The sequence below is a fragment of the Dipodomys merriami genome, unplaced genomic scaffold (assembly GCF_024711535.1).
Source record: "Dipodomys merriami isolate MVZ:Mamm:240054 unplaced genomic scaffold, mDipMer1.0.p SCAF_7, whole genome shotgun sequence".
Lineage (NCBI taxonomy): Eukaryota > Metazoa > Chordata > Mammalia > Rodentia > Heteromyidae > Dipodomys > Dipodomys merriami.
The window spans coordinates 38,065,474-38,090,249 of NW_027206290.1; the positions used below are offsets into that span (position 1 = coordinate 38,065,474).

At 45.2% G+C, this 24,776-nt stretch overlaps 1 long non-coding RNA gene across 1 annotated transcript; it reads left to right on the forward strand.

Moving 5' to 3' along the window:
* Positions 1 to 15,698: 15,698 nt before the first annotated feature.
* On the forward strand, positions 15,699 to 20,267 carry LOC138816667 (uncharacterized). Its single transcript, XR_011368707.1, has 3 exons — positions 15,699 to 15,772; positions 18,695 to 18,835; positions 20,174 to 20,267. It is a non-coding gene; the product is annotated as an uncharacterized lncRNA (long non-coding RNA).
* Positions 20,268 to 24,776: the final 4,509 nt, after the last annotated feature.

Here is a 24,776-nt window from a genome sequence, read left to right on the forward strand (position 1 = left end):
ATTTTATCTCTTTTAATGCCCATGACTGTCCCAGTAGGAAGGCTCAGTCCGGAAAGTACCAGCTCTGGTTCAGTTTCAGTCAGTGGTCAGCTGCGTCTTTTTTCCCTGGGAGTAGTCTTGTCACCGGGAGGAGGGTAAAGTCCCAGAAGCCTCTTCCCCACAGGGTGTAACCTATATTGTAAAAGTGATGAAAGAGGTCAGAGATTAAAGCTGGGCTCTTAGGGCAAAGTCCTTATGGTGGGCAGACGGGCTGGTGTGCAACTTTGATCAACAAGTGACTCAGGGAAGATAAAATAAATAAATAAAATAAGACAAAACACCTCAAATCTAATTTCCTTCAGAGTCCTCTAGGGAGCAGAACAGGAGAGGGGAAGGGGAGAGACTCCAAATTATTTCCTTTATGTGATGACCTTGATTACTATACTTGGCTCCAGCAGTATTTACCGAATATAGTAGTTACAATGTGCCTAATCTAGAAAGGTCCTCAGTTTACCTTCCATGGTTGAGGTGTGTATGAGCTAAAATCCTCAGACCTCAGCTCTACTTGGGCTGCTTGGCCCAAACTCCTCTGCCCAAAAAGAGAGCCACTTTTCTGATTTACAATAAAAGGAAGTTGGTGCTGCTAGAGATAAGGATGCAATAGAACAGAGTGTGACCTTAGAGCTCACACCCTAAGAGGGAGGCCCAAATGGAGAACTCCTCTGACAAAACAGCAAGTAACTGGAGAGGAAAGAAGTTCACATTTTAGATCAGCTGGACAGGGTTTGCTGAGGCAAAACCGCTGATCTAGTTCCTGAGATGGAGAGAACCACACATGGCTTATTTTTACATGTGTATGTGTGCGTGCCAGTGTTGGGGCTTGAACTCAGGGTCTTATGCCCTTGCTTGGCTTTTTCTCTCAAGACAGATGCTCTACCACTTGAGCCAAACCTCCACTTGGAGATTTTTTGCTAGTTAATTAGATAGGATTCTGTCAGCTTTGTTTTCCCAGGCTGACTTGAAACAGGGATCTTCATATTTCAGCATCTTAAGTAGCTAGGATTATAGTCAGGATCCATCAAGCATCCAGGTCCACATAAAGGTTTAGAGGAAGAAGTTTCTAGAGCAGAGAAGAGCAAATAACAGTGTGGACTGCATTCCATGGCTGAGGACACCAAGGTCCTGGGGTCAAAACAGGTCCTGGTGTCCTCGGGCCCTAGCCAAGGTCAGTGGAGAGCCCCAAACCCGGGGACTGTGCATGGGCAGGGCTCCAACACTAGAAGCAAAGCCAGAGGAGCTCGAATCCTTGAACCGTAGCTCACTCAGCAAAGGTGGCCGGGATCAGATCCCGGGGCGCACTCCAACTTCACAAAAGCGCACCCTGTGCTTTAGCACCAAGTGCGCATCAGTCAGGGCCCAACAACCCAACTTTCTCACCACCCCTGCACGTGGGGAGCCTGGGAGGAGCAGGACGCACCATGGGGGCTCAGGAGTGGGGAGACCTAATGTTGGACATCTAGGTCTTCCTGGGGTAGACTGAAACCCATCACAAGAAGATGGAGGTCAACATCTATGGGCGTTCACTAGAAAGTCCATAAGAGGTTATTGCAGGCCTGATGGCTCCACAGTGGCCCACATCGGTGTTGGCATCAGAGCCCCGCCCCCCCATGGCGGTGACTTAGTGGTAGCATCTGGCTTCCTGGCAGGCAAGCAGTGGAAGTGCTGCGGAGGTGGAGCAGGACAGGGCTGCTTGTGCTTGCTGAGCTGCTGCCACCATAGCCAGGCGGAAGCGCTGAAGGGCCTGGCGCCTGGAGTGGGGGGCGGCACACTGGGGCCGGCAGGGCGCAGCGAGGCTGACTGGCTCTAAAAATGCAGGAGGAGAAGCGGCTTCTGCAGGTGGTGGCTCTGGTACTGGCAGCCCTGGTCTTCCTGTCCAACGTGAGCTGTGTCCTGCAAGCTATAGCTCCATGGCAGCCCCATGGCATCCCCAGGGGCTTGGGAGCGGTGGTCCCTGGGGCGGGACAGGTGAGTGCCTTAGGTGCAGTGGGGCTTGGGATGCTTACTCCTCACCCCCACACACACACCCGCCCCCGTCTGGTTTTACCTAAAACCTGTGGCTCCTCCTCCCTCCTCCACCTCCTGTAGGTAGACTCAGAGGCAGACTCCTGAAGAGTCTGGGCTTCTTTCCATTATTTCTCCCAGATGAGGTAAATTGAGGCTCCCAGGACAGGGATGTGTCCACTTGGCAGAGTCAGAATTAGAACCCAGGGCCCAGTATGGGACTCTTATTTCAGAAAGAGAGGAAAGCAATAGCTGGATGCTCCTCATAACTCTGACCTGCAGTGTGTGTGGATAGGCTCACTGGGCAGATTTAATTACTGTTTAACTTCTTTTTCTCTGGAATAGCATAAAGAGGAGGAGGACAAAGTGGTGAATGGGATTGGTGTGTCAAGGATTACCAACTGGCTGTTCTCCCTTTAAAGAAAATGTCTCCTTCTTGGGTGCAGCAGAAGTGCTCTGATAATGATAGGCTTTTCTAGGTGCTCTAGGATTCAGCATTCAGCTGCTGCTTTTCAGGAAGATCCTGCCTAATTTCCACACAGCCTTTTGTGTTCTACTCTCTTGTAGAGGCAGAGCCCTGGGCTTGGCCTTCCCAGTTAGTTCCTTGTTTGAAGGGCAGCTGGCCTTGAAGGAAGAGGCTGACTTTCTTCCAGGCCTCATTCCACACTATCCCTGAGCATGCATGCAAAACATTAGGCTGCTGTCTGGGAAATCTGCTATCTGGAGCACTCAGAGCTGTTATGAAGGGTTGACTGGTTGGTTCTAAGCTCAGTCTGTTACTCTGATAATTGTTGAGAACCTTCCCATAGTACCTCTTCATTAATCTTCCTGGCAGAAGTAACTGCAAAGGCTCTGGAGGGAAGTCTTGACAGGACTTTTGCCCAAAAGAAAATTAGGTTGCTTGTGGATTTGAGAGAAGTTTATCTGAGGGCAACATACCCATTATTTGAACAGTCCTCTCACCGAAGATTAGAAAGAGCACTTAGCAGCTGTCATCTGCTAGAATGTAAGTCACAAAACTGACACCCAGTTCATCCTGAGTGTACTCTGGAGTTGGGCAGGACATCTGATTTATAAAGGACATGAAACACTTCTAGGGTTTCTAAATTCATCTGGTCAGAGCTGGCTTCTCAGAAAGCTGCAAACCAAGTAGGAAAGCCAGCTGTGATGCCATCTTCCTTTCAACTTGGGGCTTGCCCTCATTATAATCCTCCCCCTTCCCCCCCCCCCCCCCCACTAATCTGCCTAACGTCTTGGTTTAATTCTAGAATCTGTTTCATATTTCAGGCTTGGGAACCGGTTATTAAAAGCCCACATTAGGAAACTTGATGCAGTCCCTCCCCACTTCTGAGCCATAATCTCTGGTGAGAAATGACTTCATTGGATAAGAGCATCTGTGGAATGGAAATTGGTGGGATAATGGAATACTAATGACCTTGATTTTCAAGTATCAGTTTTTCTTGTGTCAGAGCTGAACTTTCTTCTTAGCACATGCAAAAATTAATACTTTCCTCCCCACCCCTCCTCCTCCCTTCCTTTCAGTTCTCATAACAGAATTGTGCCCATCAGAAAGTTAAGTGCGGAGGGGGGACCAAGATGGCGATGGGACAGTAGGAAATGCCACAGCTCTCTCCAGCAAAAAGAGAGTTCGAGTTCCAACCCTTAACCTCCCCAAGAGACCAACAACAACAAAAAGATGAACACCCAGAGAAAAACAGGAGGCAGAAAAAAAAAAAGAAAGAAAGAAAAGGAAGAATCAGAACAGAGAAGCATGAAGACCCCTCCCCCAACCTTTACTGGCTGCACAGCAATGCACCAGCCCGGCCTGGTGGGGGCTTCTGGAGTCCCCAGAGACACGGGGAGGGGGGTCATCTGCAGATCACCCATGCAGAAGATACCTGAGGTACCAGTGTAGGACCCGCGGATGGCAATGAACAGAGAAACCTCTGAGCCGGGAGACTGCACAAAGATCCCACCCCCACCCCTCACTCTCTGAGCAGAGAGGCTCCATCCCCCCAAAGCCACTCAGCCCCATGGCAGGAACCCCAGAACTACACGAGACGCCCACAGAAGGCCAGAGCAGAAGAGCTGCAAGGTACTAGTGCTGATCTTGAGAGCACAAACAGAGACAAACTCCAGTGCTCAGAACCTGCACAGAGACCCCTCTCCCACCCCTTGGCCAGAAGCCTGAGGCTCATCCCAGGGCGCTGACCTGAACAGCATCAACAGAGGCAGAGACAGAGGAGAAACAGCAGAGCCACCACCACCCGACCCAGCCCACAAGCATCTCAACTGAACTCTGATTGCAGTGGCAACCTACGAACTACATCACACAGAAACAACAACTAGCTCCAGGGTGAGTACCCTGCAGGGGACAATGTATCCCTCTTCAAGGGAGAACAGAGCTGGTGGGAATCCCCAGACCTTGACCCAGACCCCTAACCCAACATCTGGATTACAGGACCCATTAAAACTGGGAACTGTTCAAGAGCTCCACCAGCCCATGGAGCACATGCAGCTGGCCAGGCTAGAGCAAGAGCGCCCCTGGAAGGGAGCTTAAATGCCCAAACCAGGAACAGTGCCCCTGGGTCACAACATCCAACAGTGGAAGAAACTTGAACTGTGTACTCCAGGCTGCATAACTCAGGCAGGATACACAGCAGCACAGGTCCAACTGGTGTGCCCCAGGCCAGGGACCGGGAGCCAGGACCAAGCCTGGGGATCCAGTGCCTGAGCAACACAACCAACTCCTCCTGATTGAAGTCAGTCCTCAGCAGAGGGGGGGAAACAGGGAACTGCACCCCTGGGAATCACGCCTGTGACCGCAAAAGACCTGGTGTCCAGGGCAAGAGAACCAGAAGCCCAAACCCCACCATATATCCCAGGCCAGGAATTGGACAACTCAGGCTGCCAGCACCTGATAATAGTCAGGAGCTCAGGCTGGTAAGGTGGCTTAGCAGTAGAGTGCTTGCCTTATGTGCATGAGGCCCTGGATCTGATTCCATAGCACCACATAAGCAGAAAGACCCAGAAGTGGTGCTGTGGCTCAAATGGTAGGGCACCAGCCTTGAGCTGAAGAGCTGAGGGACAGCGCCCAGGCCCAGAGTTCAGGCCCACAACCGGAAAACACACACACACACACACAACACACACAACACACAACAAAATATCAGGAGCCCATAGCAGATTCCAGCAACTGAGAGAGTACATCCACCACATCCGATCTCACCAAGAGCACCTGTAGGAGTAAACAGAAGCAGTGTAGGCCACTCAGTCCTTCTAAAGGTGAGAACTACCAGTGATCTACAGCAGAGAGCCGAGAGCCCTGCATGGGTCAGACCAGCAGCTGGAGGTTGGCCCCCAACAGAAGCAAGACCAGGTACAGACTCTCTCTACCAAGCCAGAAACAGCAACCAAGCAAAGACAGACACCTATTGACCAAAACAAAATTTCAGATTACTCTCCAATAATCCCTGAATCCCCATGCAAAAATCAGAGAAAAATTACAAGGTTTATCAACACCCAGGATAGCAAGGTACCCCAAAAAGCCAGCAGCCATCCAGGGGAGAGCCTCAGTGGGAGCAAAGCAGAAATGGAAGATAAAAGCTCCATCCAAGAGATGCTGGAGGCAATGACTCAAGAATTAAAGCAAGAAATAGACCAGAAATTTAAAGAACACAGAGACAAACTATCAAAGAGATGCAGGGTCTCAAACAGGAGGTGCATGCAAAAATAGAGGCAGTACACACCTCACTAAGAGGTGAGATTGTCGCTACCCGCCTCGGCCGGTAATGACGACGCGACACCGGACTCTTCTCTCCGCAGTTTATTCAGGACCTTTTAGTAATCTTCTGACCCCAACCCCGGGGAGAATTCCCCACAGCCTTAAATACCCGCTGAGTAGCCAACCCTGATACGCCACGTGGGAACCGCCAATAGGTTCAGGTGCACAGAAGCAAGCCAGATTCTTTGCCTTAGCCATATCAGGAGTTGTTTACCACGAGAGCACTCGCCATCGGGAAGGCGGAGGGCGGAAGCCGGCGCCATCTTCCAGGTGCGGCCTCTCGCAGCTCTCTACAGTTCCCCCTTTTTTGTTTAAAGAACACAGATGAGAACAGAGGTCTGATCCCTGTTGTGCAATTACAAGGACTGCATACAAGCCTTCTCCCAGAGGGTACCTTCTCTAGGGATGACTCAGCCTGTCCATTGATTCGTTTTTCACAAGGACGGGAAAAGGCGAATCGAACCCGTGTGCAATCAAACATGCTCTCCTCGAGGGCAAAACTCATGCCTCTCGACTGCAGTACTTTGGCTTTGCAATCTGTGCTCATTGTTTTAGGGTGGCAAGCCACGCTTAGGGGGACTGACCTGCTCCAATGACTGTAAAGGCTTGGATAACCATGGCTGCACTGCGACGCTGAGAACCTCTAATTTGGCAAATGCACCACAGACATACCAAGAAGGCTAACACCAGAAGGCCTATCAGGGCTCCCAAACCCGCCCCCTCCTTGAGATGATTCATAGCAGCGGAGATCCATGAAGATAACCCCTCCGCCAATCCGGTATCCACTCGGGTCGAGTTCACCACGACGATGGCAATCCTGAGCTGTTCCATCAGGCTGTCGAACTCCCCAGTTCAATTACCTAAAAGATAACTAGACAACTGTTTAGACAAATTTGCAGCGTTTTTTAAATAGGTTTTTTCCTGGGCCTGAACTCTGGGCCTGGGCGCTGTCCCTCAGCTCTTCAGCTCAAGGCCAGCGCTCTACCACTTGAGTCACAGCGTCACTTCCGGCTTTTTTCATTTTGCTTATGTGGTGCTGAGGAATCGAACCCAGGGCCTCATGCATGCAAGGCAAGCGCTCTACCACTGAGCCACCTTCCCAGCCCCATTCTCCTGGGTTAATTGCACCACAGCAGCAGCTAATCCAGCATTAGTTAGTGGTCCGCCCAGCTCTCTGCAAACTTTCATCCATGCTTCTAGTCCCCTATTCTTATATGGGGTTATGGCGGCTCTGCATTCCTTAGTGTACTGCTCGTAAACAAGCTGTTTAATTAATGGCATGGCTGCGTCGGGGTCACCAAAAATTCTGCCAGCGGCCTCAACCATACGAGCAACAAAGTCCGAAAACGGCTCCATAGAGCCCTGCAGGATTTTGGTGAGATTGCCACTCACCTCGCCTTTATTTGGTAAGGCCTTCCATGCCTTTATGCCAATTTTATTGATTTGTTCATAAACTTGAACCGGGTAGCCTATCTGCTGATTGGCGAATCTCCCCTGTCCAAGCAGCATATCTCTGTCCCAAGCTGGGTTTCCCCCAGCCTGATTGGCCGCAGCCTCTTCACTAGCAAATTCAATCAAAAAGGCCTTCCAATCTAAATACTGACCTGGGCTCAAACAAGCTCGTGCGAGCCCACTCCAATCACCGGGTGTCATGCAGTGTCTGTTTAGGGCCTCCACCTGGGCTACAGTAAAGGAGGCCGTGATTCCGTATGTCCGCACAGACTCAGCTAAAGATTTTATCACCTTAAAATCTAAGGGTTCATGATACCGCTGTCCCTGTGGATCCTGAAATATTGGACAGGCTAGATGTAACTCGGTTCTGACCGCTTTCCACACTCCTGGGCTGAAAGAACAGCCGGGGCTGCCACTTCCAGGATCCTCCGCATAGAGCGGAGGGGCCGAAGGTGTGGGGCGGTGCACGGAGGGCGTGCATTCGTCTTTATCTGGGTCCTCTCTCTCCTTCCCTTTCCTCCTCTTTCTTATCTTTGTTTTTTCTATTTGTTCTATGAGTGATTGTAGTTCCTCTGAGTCTGTAGACTCAGAGGTCTCTAGTTCGGCAAAATCAGGGTATGACCCCCCCCTGCTCTCCTCCTTTTCGCTGTCTGCCCTTTCTGATCTTTCTTCCTGCAGCATTTCTAAGGCGGCCTGACCATTCTCTACCGCCTCACTGCAACGCTGGTCCTCGAGACAGCCTCTTATCAGTTTCCATATTGGTCTCACTCCGCTCTTAAGCGTTCCTTGTTCAGAGGCAAAATCTAGGTCCCTCCCTAGTTTCTCCCAAGAGGCCACCGTGAGGCTTCCGGAGACAGCGAACCACGGGGCAACGATGTCACATTCATTCAAAAATCTCTCTAAAGTACTGTTTTTTATTTTTAACTTTTTTGAGTGCAGTAGCTCATTGAGAGCCAAAAAAATTGGGTGCGAAGAAGCGCCCATGTTTTAAACATTTAAAGCTGGTAAACAAACTTTTAATTTCACTTTTGGCTACTCTATTGACTAGCCCCGGGTTCTCACTCTCTCTTTATCTACTGAGAAGAGCAAAAATCCCCCCGCTCTTGTGGCGGATTCCCCTTTTACTTGGGAACTTACTCCCCGCTCTTGTGGCGGATTCCCCTTTTACCTGGGGACTTATCCCCGCTCTTGTGGCGGATTCCCCTTTTACCTGGGGACTTATCCCCGCTCTTGTGGCGGATTCCCCTTTTACCTGGGAACTTACCGGTGCACCACCCTGACCACAGAGAGTTCTGAGTCCTCGTTGGGGTTGTGGCTGAGTCCCCGTACGGGCCACCACGTGTCGCTACCGCCTCGGCCGGTAATGACGACGCGACACCGGACTCTTCTCTCCGCAGTTTATTCAGGACCTTTTAGTAATCTTCTGACCCCAACCCCGGGGAGAATTCCCCACAGCCTTAAATACCCGCTGAGTAGCCAACCCTGATACGCCACGTGGGAACCGCCAATAGGTTCAGGTGCACAGAAGCAAGCCAGATTCTTTGCCTTAGCCATATCAGGAGTTGTTTACCACGAGAGCACTCGCCATCGGGAAGGCGGAGGGCGGAAGCCGGCGCCATCTTCCAGGTGCGGCCTCTCGCAGCTCTCTACATGAGATTAGTACTTTGAGACCCAACATCAAATCCATAAATGAGTCCATTTCCTCCATGCAAACCACAATGGAAGCCATAGTTAACAGAGTGAACAAAATGGAATTTAAAGTGTCAGATACAGAAAACAGAATACACCAACTGGACCAAAAAGTCACAGATATGGAAAAATCACTTAAATTATGCCAAAGGGAAATCCAAGAGCAAGAGGATAGTGCCAAGAAATTTAACCTTTGTATAATTGCAGTGGATGAAGGTGAGGAATATCAAAACAAGGGAATGCAACACCTATTCAACAAGATTATCAATGAAAATTTCCCCTGTCTTAAAAAAAGAACATCTTACCTACATAACAGAAGCATATAGAACACCTATCAAGAAAGATCCCAGGAGAAACACTCCTAGACACATTATAGTAAAAATGATAGATCTGAATAATAAGGAAACAATCTTGCATGCAGCAAAAATGAAGGAGGAGCTATACTACAATGGGGAAAAAATTAGAATCACTGCAGATCTCTCCACACAGACACTGAATGCAAAAAAAGCCTGGGAAAGTACCATCCGAGCCCTGAGAACCAATAACTGCCAGCCCAGACTGATATACCCGGCAAAGTTAGCATTCACAGTCGATGGAGAAATGAAAATTTTTACTAGTAAAGAAAAACTAAATGAATTCATAAACAATAAGCCAGCATTACAAAGAATACTAAGAGGGGGAACACAACCTGAAGAAAGCAACCAGGAACAGGGACCTGCACCCAGACAGGCATTAATAGAAGTCTAACTTGGTAAGCACAGGAGGAAAGGAGAGAAGAAAAACTTAGGAAAACAGGAATGACAGGCACCACAATGCATCTCTCTATAATAACCTTAAATATTAATGGACTTATTTCACCAATCAAAAGAAAAAACTGAAGATTGGATCAGAAAACATGACCCATCCATCTGTTGCCTTCAGGAGACCCACCTCTCAGCCAAACATACAAACAAACTCAGAGTGAAGGGTTGGAAAAGGATCTACCAATCAAATGTCCCCAGTAAGAAAGTAGGAGTAGCTATCCTAATATCTGACAAAATAAGCTTTTCATTAAAATCAATACAAAAAAGACAAGGAAGGACACTACATATTAATACAGGGAACAATCCAAGAGGAGGATATTACCATCATTAATTTATATTCCCCAAACATTGGAGCACCCAAATATGTTAAGCAAATACTCTCAAACTTACAGAATAAAATAGATCCCAATACAATAATACTAGGAGACTTTAATACCCCACTCTCACCAAAGGACAGGTCTACCAACCAGAGGATTAGCAAAGAAGCTACCAAATTAAGTGAGTCCATACTTCATGCGGAACTAACCGACATCTACTGAGTATTTCACCCTAAAACAACACAGTACATATTCTTCTTAGCAGCAAAGAGAGGAAACCCAAATTAACAAGATCAGGGATGCCACAGGAAAAATCACAAGTACCCAAAATATCCAAACAATTATAAAGGACTATTTTCAAAAGTTATACTCTCTAAAGAAAGAAAACCTAGCAGAAATGGATGCATTTTTAGAGAAATACAAGTTGCCCAAACTGAGCAAAGAAGAAGTAAATCAATTAAATAAGCCAATATCTTACAACGACTTACAGGAAGCAATCAGAAGTCTTCCAACAAGGAAAAGCCCAGGACCAGATGGATTCACAACAGAATTCTGTAAGACCTTTAAAGAAGAACTAATACCCATACTCAAGCTCTTCAGAGAAGTAGAAAAGGAGGGTGCTATCCCAAACTCATTCTACGATGCCAATATCACACTTACCTCCAAACCAGGCAAAGACCCAACAAAAAAAGAGAACTACCGACCAATCTTCTTGATGAACACAGATGCAAAGATCCTTAACAAAATTCTAGCTAACAGAATCCAGAAACACATAAAAAAATCATACATTACAACCAGGTAGGCTTCATCCCAGGGATGCAGGGATGGTTTAACATACGTAAATCAATACATATAATCCAACACTTCAACAGATCCAAGGTCAAGAACCACATGATTATCTCCACTGATGCAAAAAAGGCTTTTGATAAAATACAACATTCATTCATGTTAAAGCTCTGGAGAAAATAGGAATAGAAGGAACATTCCTTAAAACAATAAAAGCCATATACAACAGACCAATAGCCAATATTATACTTAATGGGGAAAAAGGACAACTAATTCTCCTAAAATCAGTAACAAGGCAAGGATGCCCACTGTCTCCATTCCTCTTCTATATAGTCCTGGAACCCTTAGCCAGGGCAATAAGGCAAGAAAAAGGCATTAAAGGGATCCGCATAGGGAAGGAAGAAGTTGAACTATCCCTTTTTGCAGATGACATGATACTATACCTTCATGATCCCAAAAACTTCATCCCCAAACTCTTAGAAATTATAAATCACTTCAACAAAGTAGCAGGATACAAAATCAACCCACAAAAATCAGTTGCCTTCCTGTACACTGACAATGCACAAAAAGAGAGGGAAATAAAGGAAGCAACCCCATTCACAATAACCCCCCCCCCAAAATAAAATATTTAGGAATTAACCTAACCAAAGATGTAAAAGAACTATTTAATGAAAAGTATAAAAACTTAAAGAAAGAAATTATAGAAGACACCAGGAAATGGTGTCTTGGATAGGCAGACTTAATATAGTGAAAATGACAATACTGCCAAAATTAATATACAAATTCAATGCAATTCTTATTAAAATCCTAATGCCATACATTTCTGAAATACAGAAACAGTTCAAAAATTCACATAGAATAACAAAAGACCTGAATAGCCAAAACAATTCTAGGCAAAAAAGACAACATGGGAGGGATCTCAACGCTGGACTTCAAACTCTACTATAGAACCATAACAACAAAGACAACATGGTACTGGCACAAAGACAGACCCAAAGACCAATGGAATAGAATTGAAGATCCAGAAATAAATCCACACAGTTACAGTCAGCTGATATTTGACAAAGGAGCCAAAGACATACAGTGGAAGAAGCACAGCCTCTTCAACTACTGGTGCTGGGAAAACTGGGCGGCCACATACAGAAGACTAAAAGTGGACCCCAGCCTATCACCATGCACCAACATCAACTCAAAATGGATTAAAGACCTTAACATCAAACCTGAATCTCTGAAACTACTGCAGGATAGAGTAGGAGAGACACTTGAACTTATAGGCACAGGAAGGAACTTCCTGTACAGAGACCCAGGGTCACAACAAATTGGAGAGAGACTCGACAAATAGGACTACGTTAAAATAAAAAGTTTCTACACAGCTAAAGCTATTGCAACCAAGCTAGAAAGACAACCAACTAACTGGGAAAAAATATTTACCAGCAATATATCAGACAAGGGGTTAATATCCAGTACGTACAGGGAACTCAAGAAACTAATCCCTCCCAAAACTAACAAACCAATTACTAAATGGGCAAGGGAACTAAAGAAAGACTCCTCAGAAGAAGAGATAAAAATGGCAAAGAAACACATGAGGAAATGTTCACCATCCCTGATTGTAAAGGAAATGCAAATAAAGACAGCCCTGAGATACCACCTTATACCAGTCAGAATGGCCCACATCCTAAAGTCAGCCAACGACAAATGCTGGAGGGTATGCGGAGAAAGAGGAACCCTATTTCACTGCTGGTGGAAATGTACACTTATACAAACACTTTGGAAAGCAGTCTGGAGGGTCATCAGAAAGCTAACTATTGACCTCCCTTATGACCCAGTCATACCACTTCTAGACATCTATCCTAAACAACAGGAACCAGTATACAAGGACACATGCACCTCCATGTTTATTGCAGCACTGTTCACCACAATAGCCAGGATATGGAAACTACCCAGATGTCCTACCGCTGATGAATGGATCCAAAAATTGTGGTATCTATACACAATGGAATATTATGCAGCCATTAGAAAGGACAAAATAATGGCATTTGCAGGGAAATGGATGGAGCTAGAAGAAATCATGTTGAGCGAGGTAAGCCAAGAGCAAAGGGTCTCCCTGATAAGTGGATGTTAAATCCAAAATGTTAGGTGATACCACAAAATTAACAAGACTTAAGAAACAAAGGACTTCCACTCATCTAATTGAATCACTACTAAATAACCCCATGCTGCTGATAACATATATGGTATATATGTGCACACCAGAGGGAAACGAGGAGGACGACTCAGAACTAGAGGGAATCAGAGAAAAACATACAACAGCGAGACCCATCAGCTGCACTGGACATTGATCAAAATGAACTAAGCAACTCAATGGCAGTGATGGGTGGGAGGGAACAAGTGGGAAAGAGGGAACAGCTGATGCTATGCAAAACAAAAGAAATGTACATATCACCCAATGTGGAAGAAATAACTATTGCAAAGCTCATAAAACTCATAAATGTTATAGACCATAGTAAACAATTTGCCCCATGAAAGTTAGAATGTGTTTGTGACTTTAATTAAGCATCACTATCCCACAATACTGTGAAATTTGGGAAATTATGTAACCACTTAATAACAATAAAGAATTTTTTAAAAAAAGAAAAGAAAAGAAAGAAAGTTAAATGCTTGGAAATGTAGCCTGGGATGATTTCTAGTTTTCTTCATAGGGGCTGGTAGCCTTTAGATTGCTAATCACTGCCTGCTTACTGTGGTGAAATCTGATGTCACTTGGGAAGTGCTGTTGATTTAGCCAAGCAGATCCCTGTGTTGTTGTTTTTCTGGGCTTGCTTCTACCAAGGAGCCCCAGTGATGATGGTCTGGGGAGAGAGGCCTGGCTTCTGGTCTTCTTTCCTACCTTCAACTCAATCAGTGACCTTAGTAAAGTGGTTTAACTGCTCTGGGCTTGGATTACTCCTTTGTGAAGTTAGTTTAGATTCCAAAGGAGGAAAGGCAAATATGTATTAGAATGGTGCATCCTCCCCTGTGGTCAAGACAAATATTACTAATTAATTTCTTCCCTCCTGTGACTAAAGCAGACTTTACTAAGTCTACTAAGCCTGGAATCAGCTGGTCTCAGACTAGTTCTCAATACTGCTGCTCAAGTGAAGTTAATGATGTAGTAATTCTGGTGATATAAGAAATTGGTATTTTTGACAATGGGGAACAAACGCAGTGGTAGTACTCATTAGACCCATTGTGGCAAATGAACTATACAATTTCTGGATGGGAATGGGAAGGAAAAACTGGGAGAAGGTGAGGGATGTGGGTGACATTGTCTAAAAAGAAATGTACTCTTTACCCAACTAATGTAATCATAACCCCTCTGCATATCATCTTTATACTAACAATAATGTTTTTAATGAAATAGGTACCTTGTTAGGCCTTTCCATTTCTGAGGTCCTGTGGTTCTGAGTTTAGAAGCACATATTAGGAAGATTTGGACTATAAGCCTTTGAATGTAACCTCTGAGGAGGCCCTAACTTGAAAGCTTGTTCATACTGTAATGCTGTCTCTCAGGCTGTGGTCTAAAGGTGTTTAGCCTTTAATCTGTTGGCTCTGGTGACAGATAACAGATAAGAGAATCAATAATGGAAAAGCAAAGGCCTATTAAAAGAGAACCATCTAGCAACAATTAGGTAACCATTTAATTTTTCCTTGTCCAGAGTCCACTGTTATATTGAGATGGCATCCAGAATGACATCACTGTGTAAAGAAATACCTTGAGGTGAACTTGGCAGCTGGAAGTATGTCCTGCAGCAGCTAGTTGCCCCTGATGATGTTTGAGTTGTGTGAGCCATTTGTGTGCGTGTCTTCTGTATTTTGCGTATACCTGACTGCCACGCCGACCCTAGTAGAGTCTGCTTAGCATGGGAAACCATCTATCAGACCATGATAGGGGCTTCAGAGACCTATCTCTGAGTTTTGGGACTTCACCAAAGTCTACCTCGGAGAATAGGGCTTCTAAGAGGCCTACTCCTGGGAAAAGGCTGGCAAAACCCCTGGAAAAGATGTGTTTCTGCCTTTCTTTCCCTCATAAGAGTGCCTATCAATCTTTTATTGCTCCTACTGCTTTGTGTACTTGCTCATTGTCAACGTTTCCTTATTCAAAGCTCTTTCTTAAGAGTGTTGACTACTCCAATATCTGATGAGTGTCTTAAAAATATGACTAACTCACCAGAGTTAAGTGCTACCCTGAAACCCCTCTTATGGAGGCTAGGAAACAAGTTATAAGTAAATATAAAAGTATTGGGGGTTTCACAAAGTCACTTCAGCAGAAGGAATTGTTTGTAAGGGATTTACAAGAAGCTGTAGGCTCAGCTAGAACAGAAAGAATGTATGGCAATTGCTGAGATAATTATTTAGGAGAAAGAATTTCCTGCTATTTACTAAGAGAATTGCTAGACCTAGAGAATTGCTAGATCCAGGTCTCCTTGAGGTTTACTATTAAAGAAGAAACAGGAAAGATCTATTTGGGAAAGTTAAGGCCTCTGTAAAGATAGGTAATGGTTAATTGGTGACAAACATCGTATATTTCTTAGAGATAAGCCGGAAACAAGTGCCTATCAGGCGACCAGCTGGTGACCACCCAAGGATGAAGCCCTGCAGCAAGATTGTGTAACCTTTTGCCCTTTCTTCTGGAGACTTTTGTTATAAAAGTTTGCTATCCTCTGCATTAAATCGCACTCAGCACTCAGCATCCACTCCTCTTGTGTGTGAGTTGTCTGTTTGCCATCTCCCCATCCTATTCCAGGTTCCTCCCCTAGGTGACCTCCGTCGTCCCAACAGAACCCGGTCCGCGGCAATTGGCGCCCAACGTGGGGCTCGAAGCGGGGCACGAAGCAGTTTCTTCAGTCAAGGAACCTTGGGAGGTAAGCATCTCTCTCATTCCTTTTCACCTGGAATAGTAGTCAGAAGCTCGTTGGGGTGCTGCAGGCCCCTCAGTTGTGACTGAGAAAGATAACGAGTAAATCATGGGGAATTCATCTTCTAAGAATAAGAATAGGTTTGTCTCTATCCTAAAACATATGCTGAAAGCACGAGGCATTAAGATCTCCACAGCAACAGTGAAAAAATTTTATAATTTTGTGTTACAAACTAATCCTTGGTTCCCGAAGGAAGGAAACCTTTCTCTACAAGATTGGCAAAAAGTAGGACAAGGGATAAAAGAGTTCTACCAAGCTCATGGCTCAGCAGCAGTCCCTATGACAGTCTATTTGTTATGGACTCAGATAAGAGATCTTATGGAGGAAAAGGCTGAGCAAAAATGCTTAGCCGAGGAAGCAGGTCCCGCAGTCAAAGAAACCTCTGAGTTAAAGAGCTCCGATCGGTGTCAAAACTATGGCACAACGATGGAAGCTACAAACTTAGGTAATAAGGAAAAACCATGTATAGATTTAGATAAAAACGGGGACAATAATACTGAAGAAGTGAAAACGCCCGCACTTCCGCTCACAGGTTTCCGAGCAGCTATGTTAGAGGCAAAAAAGCTCGGCGATACTACGTTCACTTTCCCTGTTGTTGACCTGGACCATGGCCCGCCTCAGTGGGAGCCATTATCTTTAAAAGTGCTAAAGGAATTACAAACAGCAGTGAAAACTATGGGTCCTTCTGCCCCTTTTACTTTAACAGTCCTTGACTCCATAGCAACCGATTGGCTAACTCCTTATGATTGGTATCAAACTGCAAAGTCGGTGCTAACCCCGGGGCAATACATATTATGGAGAACAGAATATGAGGACCTTGTTAGAGGAGAAGTGCAACGGCGATTATTCACAAATTCAGGCCCTAAGCCTACAGTCTCCATGTTAACTGGTCAGGAGGATTATGCAGACATTAGAAAACAACTTAAACTCTCAAAGGAGATTTTAGAAACCATCACTAAGCTTGCTGTTATGGCCTGGAAAAAGTTACCATCAGGAGAAGGAAAGACCACTGTTCTATCAGGAATTAAGCAACGACCTGAGGAGCCATATGAGGAATTCATAGCTAGGTTGGAGGAAGCTATTGCAAGAATGTTCCCTCCCTCTGAGGGGTCACAGATCATTCTCAAACAATTGGCATGGGAGAATGCTAATACTGTGTGTCAGGAATTAATCAGGCCAGTAAGAAAAACAGGAAGCCTACAAGACTATGTTAAGGCTTGCATAGATGCTTCTCCTGCTGTGATTCAGGGACTTGCATATGCTGCTGCCATGAAAGAAACACCTTTTCAAACATATGTGAAAAAGGTAACCAGAGGCTCAGGATTTAATCCTGGACAAAGAGTATGTCATAATTGTGGCAAACCAGGCCACATTCAAAAGGAGTGTAAAGCTCAAAAGCAGCAGAAGGGATCAGGAAAAGCACCAGGCTTATGTCCTCGGTGTCAAAAAGGGAACCATTGGAAAAGTGAATGTAAATCTAAGTTCCATAAAGACGGAACTCCTCTTCAAGAGGAAACAAAAAACGGACAGAGGGGCAACCTCTCAGCCCCTCCCCAAGAGAATAAGAAACAATTAGATCATTTGATACAATTTGATGATGATTGGAAAATTGCTGTATTAACTTATACAGGTAAAATAAGCTTTCATATGCCCCAACATCCTTTGTTACATTTTTATACTGAAACTCCTGTAATATTTCCAAAGGTTGTGGTTACAGAACCTTTGGGCGGGGCATTAACTATTTTTACAGATGGATCTTCTAGTGGAAAGTCTGTGGTTTATTGCAGTACAAGACCACCATTAATATCTTATGACCCAACTGTATCTGCACAACAGGCAGAACTTATTGCAGTTCTGCTAGCCTTTCAAAATTATTCAGAGGAGTTTAACCTTTACACAGATTCCCGCTATGTGGTTTCCTTGTTTCCTGCCATTGAAACAGCCCTAGTTACTGGTCAATCTAAAGTAAAAGAATACTTAGTAAAATTACAACAGCTATTACAACAAAGAAAGACAAAGGTATTTGTGGGACACATCAGGGGGCATAGCAATCTCCCTGGACCTTTGTCTCAAGGGAACAAGTTTGCAGACTTATTAACTAAGGAAAGTCAGGTAATGTCAGCTTTAGAAGAAGCTCAGGAAAGTCTTAGACTACACCATCAGAATGCTAATGCCTTAAGAAAGATGTTTCAAGTGTCTCGAGAACAGGCAAGACAAATTATCAGGGAATGTGAGGCATGCCCAGAAGTTTTTCATCCACAAAAAATGGGAGTCAATCCTCGAGGCTTAAAGCCTAGAGTGCTGTGGCAAATGGATGTTACCCATGTAACAGAATTTGGGAAACTTGCCTTTGTCCATGTTACTATAGATACTTATTCTCATGCCATGGTTGCTACAGCCCATTCTGGAGAAGCTGTGAAAGATGTTATTCAACATTTGCTTAAAGCCTTTGTGGACCTAGGAATTCCTAAAGAAATAAAAACAGACAATGGACCAGCATACACCTCCAAAGCTTTTGCTACATTCTGTGCACAATGGAAAATTGTGCACAAAACAGGGATTCCATATAATCCACAAGGCCAAGCAATCATAGAACGGGCTCATCAGACCTTAAAAAATCAATTGACAAGAATTAGACGGGGAGGAGGGAAGCAATACTCCCCCCATTACACTCTTAACCATGCTTTGCTGGTCCTTAATCATTTCAATGCCGATGAGCAAGGAATAACTCCGATGATGAGACATTGGGGCATGGAGAAAACTACAACTTTTCCTTTAGTAAAATGGAAGGATCTGCTCACTGGAACCTGGCGTGGGCCAGACATCCTGTTAACATCCGGGAGAGGCTATGCTTGTGTTTTCCCACAGGATGCGGAATCCCCCATTTGGGTCCCAGACAGACTCATCCGGCCCTTCTCAGGCCCAAAAAAGAGTCAGGAAGAAAATGAAAATACATCAGGAGAGAAAACTGGTCCAGAAGATGAAGACTCTCTCTCTCTCCACCACTGCGTTAGTACAACAAGTGCACTCGGCACATTTTGTTAATGAGTTAAATAAGAATGTTTCTCTAGCATTAACAGAGCAGCAAATCATTGAACAAAAATTGGACAGCAAACTAGAGGCTTTGGAGGAAGTAGTCTTAAAGTTAGGGACTGAAGTTAATAATCTTAAAACCCAGCTGACAACTAGATGTCATCAGTCATTTAAGTATATTTGTGTTACCCCATTGCCTTATAATGACAGCTTAGATTGGGAAGCTACCAAAGTGCATTTACAAGGAATCTGGAAGGACAATAGCTTAACTCATGATATAGGACAGCTACAGGAAGACATCTCAGCCCTTAGTCAAGCTCATTTGGAAACTGCAGGGATAAATTTGTTAGCAGAAGACTTACAGAAAGGATTAAAAAGTCTTAATCCTTTAGATTGGTGGCACTATTTGGTTACATTTGGAGTCATAACACTAATTGTTATATGTATTCTTATGTCTTTCCAGTCCTCTTCAAACTAGTCTTCCACTCCATCTCCTCTATACGAGATGAAATTTTCTGGCACATTTGAAAAAAAAAAGGGGGGGGCAAATGCCACACCGACCCCAGTAGAGTCTGCTTAGCATGGGAAACCATCTATCAGACCATGATAGGGGCTTCAGAGACCTATCTCTGAGTTTTGGGACTTCACCGAAGTCTACCTCAGAGAATGGGGCTTTACAGAAACCTATCTCCAAGTTTTGGGACTTCACCGAAGTCTACCTCGGAGAATAGGGCTTCTAAGAGGCCTACTCCTGGGAAACGGCTGGCAAAACCCCTGGAAAAGATGTGTTTCTGCCTTTCTTTCCCTCATAAGAGTGCCTATCAATCTTTTATTGCTCCTACTGCTTTGTGTACTTGCTCATTGTCAACGTTTCCTTATTCAAAGCTCTTTCTTAAGAGTGTTGACTACTCCAATATCTGATGAGTGTCTTAAAAATATGACTAACTCACCAGAGTTAAGTGCTACCCTGAAACCCCTCTTATGGAGGCTAGGAAACAAGTTATAAGTAAATATAAAAGTATTGGGGGTTTCACAAAGTCACTTCAGCAGAAGGAATTGTTTGTAAGGGATTTACAAGAAGCTGTAGGCTCAGCTAGAACAGAAAGAATGTATGGCAATTGCTGAGATAATTATTTAGGAGAAAGAATTTCCTGCTATTTACTAAGAGAATTGCTAGACCTAGAGAATTGCTAGATCCAGGTCTCCTTGAGGTTTACTATTAAAGAAGAAACAGGAAAGATCTATTTGGGAAAGTTAAGGCCTCTGTAAAGATAGGTAATGGTTAATTGGTGACAAACATCGTATATTTCTTAGAGATAAGCCGGAAACAAGTGCCTATCAGGCGACCAGCTGGTGACCACCCAAGGATGAAGCCCTGCAGCAAGATTGTGTAACCTTTTGCCCTTTCTTCTGGAGACTTTTGTTATAAAAGTTTGCTATCCTCTGCATTAAATCGCACTCAGCACTCAGCATCCACTCCTCTTGTGTGTGAGTTGTCTGTTTGCCATCTCCCCATCCTATTCCAGGTTCCTCCCCTAGGTGTCCTCCGTCGTCCCGACAGAACCCGGTCCGCGGCACCTGACCTTCTGCATCTTATACTTGGGTCAGAGTCAGAAAGAGAAAGATCTTGCTTCTCCAACAACCACAACGGCATGGGGGATGGAGGTAGCTTATGTAGCCTTTGTAGTGTGTACAATGCCATGGGGAAAGATGTAGCCTGTTGCAGTTCCTGTGCCCAAGAAGTGCATCATGACCTCAATAGGTGGAGCTGTTTTGATACAGTTCTTTAAGTACATAGCACATGGTGTGGTACTTGGAAAACTGGATGTTTGCTGAGTGAGTGTTAAAGTGGGAGGGAGGTGCATGAGAAGTCTCAGTCCATTATGGAAGCAGGCAGCAAAAGGGACATCACTTGAGTTCTCACAGGAGGAATGGTGTTCTCTAAGTCCTCTGTGTTCTGCTTCAAACACTTTCTTCCCTCCACATACTAGATCCATGTCTACTGTTATTTCCCTTGTGAGTCAAATTATCATGCCACATTTTTGGAAGCTAGTACTTAATTACACCATTTGTCTACTGGAACCTCTCCACCCAACACACGTGTGTGTGTGTGTGTGTGTGTGTGTGTGTGTGTGTGTGTGTGTGTGTGTGTGTGTGTGTGTGCCAGTCCTGGAGCTTGTACTCAGGGCTTGGGTGCTGTCCCTGAGCTGTTTTTGCTCAAGGATGGTGCTGTACCATATGATCCACATCTGTTTCTCACAGGGTTCCCTCCCCACTTTGGTACTTAATTGGACATCAGAGTTTCATGGACTTTCCTGCATGGGCTGGCTTCAAACCAGGCATGATCCTTCTATCTTAGTCTTATGAGTAGCTAGTGCTACCTGACTTTTTTTGCAGATCAATTTTTGTAAATTTTCTTTCCAACCTTTTTACTTATTATTTTTGGTGGTACTGAGGTTTGAATTCAGTGCAATGCCTTTGCTCACTTGCTTGTTTGGCCAGGTTCTACCGCTTCATCCATGCCTCCAGCTTGCCGTCTCCCCCTTTCTCTCTTTGGCTGGTTTTTCTTTGAGATGAGAGCTCATGAATGTGTCTGCCCTTGCTGGCCTTACACTGTGATCCTCCTGCTCTCAGTCACCTGAGTTGCTAGGATTGTAGGCACTTGGCTTGTAACTTTAAAATAATAAAATTTGGTCATATTGATGATTAAACTTGGGGCTTTGCCCTTGCTAGGTAGGAACTTAGCACTTACTCCATGCCTCTAGCCTTATTTTGTATTGGTTATTCTCGAGGTAGGATCTCGTTTTATGCCTGGTCTGTGCTCTGCTGCTCCCTTATGTCTCTGGGAAATATACACGTGCTTTGCCACTGTGTCCAGCCATTTTGCTTCTCCCATAGCTGAGATATCAAGCATGCCCAACTGCTTCAAGTCATTGGTTGAGATGAAGTCTCTCAAACTTCTTTTTTTTTTTTTTAGACCGAGGCTGGCCTCAGACTCTGATCCTTCGGTCTTTACCTCCTCAGTAGCTAGGATTACAGGCCTGAATCACCATGCCTGGATTTACTTTTAAAGTAAGGGAAAGTAGAATAACCTGATGGTAGACTAACCTGAAGGGATTCAATAAAAAAAGTAGACAAAGTAAAGCACACGTGCCATGTGGCACTGTCACTGCTGTCCATGGAAAGTAGGGCCACTTCCTATCAGGTGCAAGTAATGAATTGAGCCAGGCAGGTTTAAATGAGTAAGAAGACATACAGGCTTCCTGGGACTCTAGTTGGTTCAGGTATGGTATGATCCGGAGGTTTGTGGTACTGTCCGGGCATCAGCTTCTTCTCTCTGAGTTTCTTGGCTCTGATTTATCTTAGACTGAGCACTCTGTACTGTCCCCACCCCTCCTCACCTTGGTGGTAAAATATGATAACACTTTCTGACCTTATATCCATACCCAGACCCTAGAGGAGAGAATCTATCTCTGTTGCCTCTATAGAAAAGACTAGAAATGTCTTTTCCTATTATCTTGGCATGATGTATTTAAATCTTATTGGTCCATTTTGGATCTGATATATTCATCATGATGAGATTCATTCACAATCACTAGTTAGGAAGATGGGCTGTACTGGGTGACTTATCCTACCTTAGAGCTAGGGATGGGATTGGGCCACCTGGATCATATGGAAAGAGCATTTACACAGAGAAGAAGCTGGCTACTCCTGGTTGTGGTGGTGGGAAAGCTAGTTGAGAAGAGGCTAACAGATGTCCATGTCAGAGCCCTGCTGACATCGTGGGGACTAGACTTAACCCTCAAAAGGCCACCCCTTTGCCACTCTAGCCCTGTCCTTGTGGAGCACTGAACCTGCATCCTGTAGATCAGCACTCTCTGACACCCCTGGGCTGAGATGCTAATGGCAGGGGCCTCAGTTTCTCACTGGGGAGAGCTTGGGTGTTAGGATTGCCAGCCTTGTTGCCTCAAGATGAGTAGTTGAAAGCTGTCTTCACTGAGAATTGTCTTGTCAGTTCTGTGGCTGCCTTCCTCTCCCAGCTGCCCTTGCTCATAGGCACGCAAAGGCAGCTCACTGAAAATCTCTTGAGATGAAAAAGATCTTCTGTCTCTTTAGCTTCCACATTTTTCCCCGCTGCTTGGCCCTCCTAGCCAGAAGAAGGGGAGTGTTCAGACTTTGGAAGCTAGAAGAAGATAAACAATTCTGCTTGCTGTGGGTGGGTGGGTGGGTGGGTGGGTACATGAGTAGCTGGCTCTCTGTGTGGCTCTCTTTCTCTCTCTTTATCACTCTTTGATCTTTCCATGCTTCCTCTTTGCTGCCCTCTGCTGAATGGAGATAGGAGAAGGAAGGGGGAAGCAAAAAGCAGGCCCAGTTATTCTTCCTTTTCTTTGGTTTTTGAGAGAAGTTGGAGCTGGGAATGCCAAATTTTCTTCAGCTTTCTTAGATGATGGAAGCCACAACATAAAATACTCCTAGTAAGGATCATAATGAGTAGTCATAACTGAGGCTGCTATTTATTTAGCTGGACTCAGCCCATTACTTCTCGCGTGTGTGTGTGTGTGTGTGTGTGTGTGTGTGTGTGTGTGTGTGTGTGTGTGTCTGTCTGTCTGTCTGTCTGTCTGTGTGTCTGTCTGTCTGTCAGTTGTGGGGCTTGTACTGTGGGCCTGGGTGCTGTCCATGAACTCTTCAGCTCAGGGCTAGCGCTCTACCACTTGAGTCACAGCACCACTTCCTGTTTTCTGGTGGTTAATTGGCAATAAGAGTCTCGTGGCCTTTCCTGCCCGGGGTTGGCTTTGAACCTCGATCCTCAGATCTCAGCCTCCTGAGTAGCTAGGATGACAAGTCTGAGCCACCAGCACCCGGCTTCACTTCTCTTCTTAAATATGTACATGTATAAGCAGGTGGGAAGGGAGGAAGAGAGCTGAAGCACACAGAGATATGGGTACTTTGCCCAAGATGTGTAGCCTTTTGTGGTGGAATTGGTGTTTGAGCCTGTTTGAGTCTCTGACCCAACACAGACCCTCAATCAATCTGTTCTTCCATATCTGAATAAGACAATGACCTGTCTCCCCACTTGCTCTCCCCTTCTTCCCCCTGCAATGATCTGCTGTAGGAATGAGGATGTCTGACAGAGCAGAGGCTGTTATCCAATGACTGGTTTTATTTGCCTGTGAGGTCACTTGGAGGCAATGTGAGCTTGAAGTAGACCTTTGTTGCACCCTTTCCTGTCCTTGTACTTTGAATTAGCATGGGGACCATGTGTATAGGATTTTAGCTTTGACTTTCACTGCTTGATTAACATCCCTGGGCCTTGTGGGGTGGGACAAGTCACTTGACCTCTGTGTTTGGATTTCTTGATCTGTATAAGGAGAATAATGTGAACTATGAGGGGGTTTCTCTGGAGGACTAAATGAGTCACAGAGCAAAACCCTGAGCATAACATGGGTTTCAGACTCCACTGTTATCTACGGAACAATCCATGGGGTGGTAGCGCTGCTGTGTGTGACTTGCGCAAGGTGGGTGCATATGGTGGCCCTTTGTGGAAGACCAGTTTTCTGAGATTAAGTGGTTGGCCAGGCTCAAGGATGGGAACAGTGAGGACAGGCACAGTCTGATTTTTTTTGGTCAGTCATGGGGCTTGAACTCTGGGCCTGGACGCTGTCCCTCAGCTCTTCAGATCAAGGCTAATGCTCCACCACTTGCCACTGTGCCACTTCTGGTGCTCTACCTTGTCGTTGGAATCCTGAGCTCCCAAACACTTGTCAGCTCTCCCAGAATTCAGCAGAAAAAAAATCAGACCTGTAGACAGCGAGAGGGGCTTTCCTAGATGCCAGGATGCACAAAGGAGTTGCTTGGGACAGAAAGATGCTGTCTATTTCTCTTTGGTGGCTTGTCTGTCCTTTGGGGAAGGAGTAGA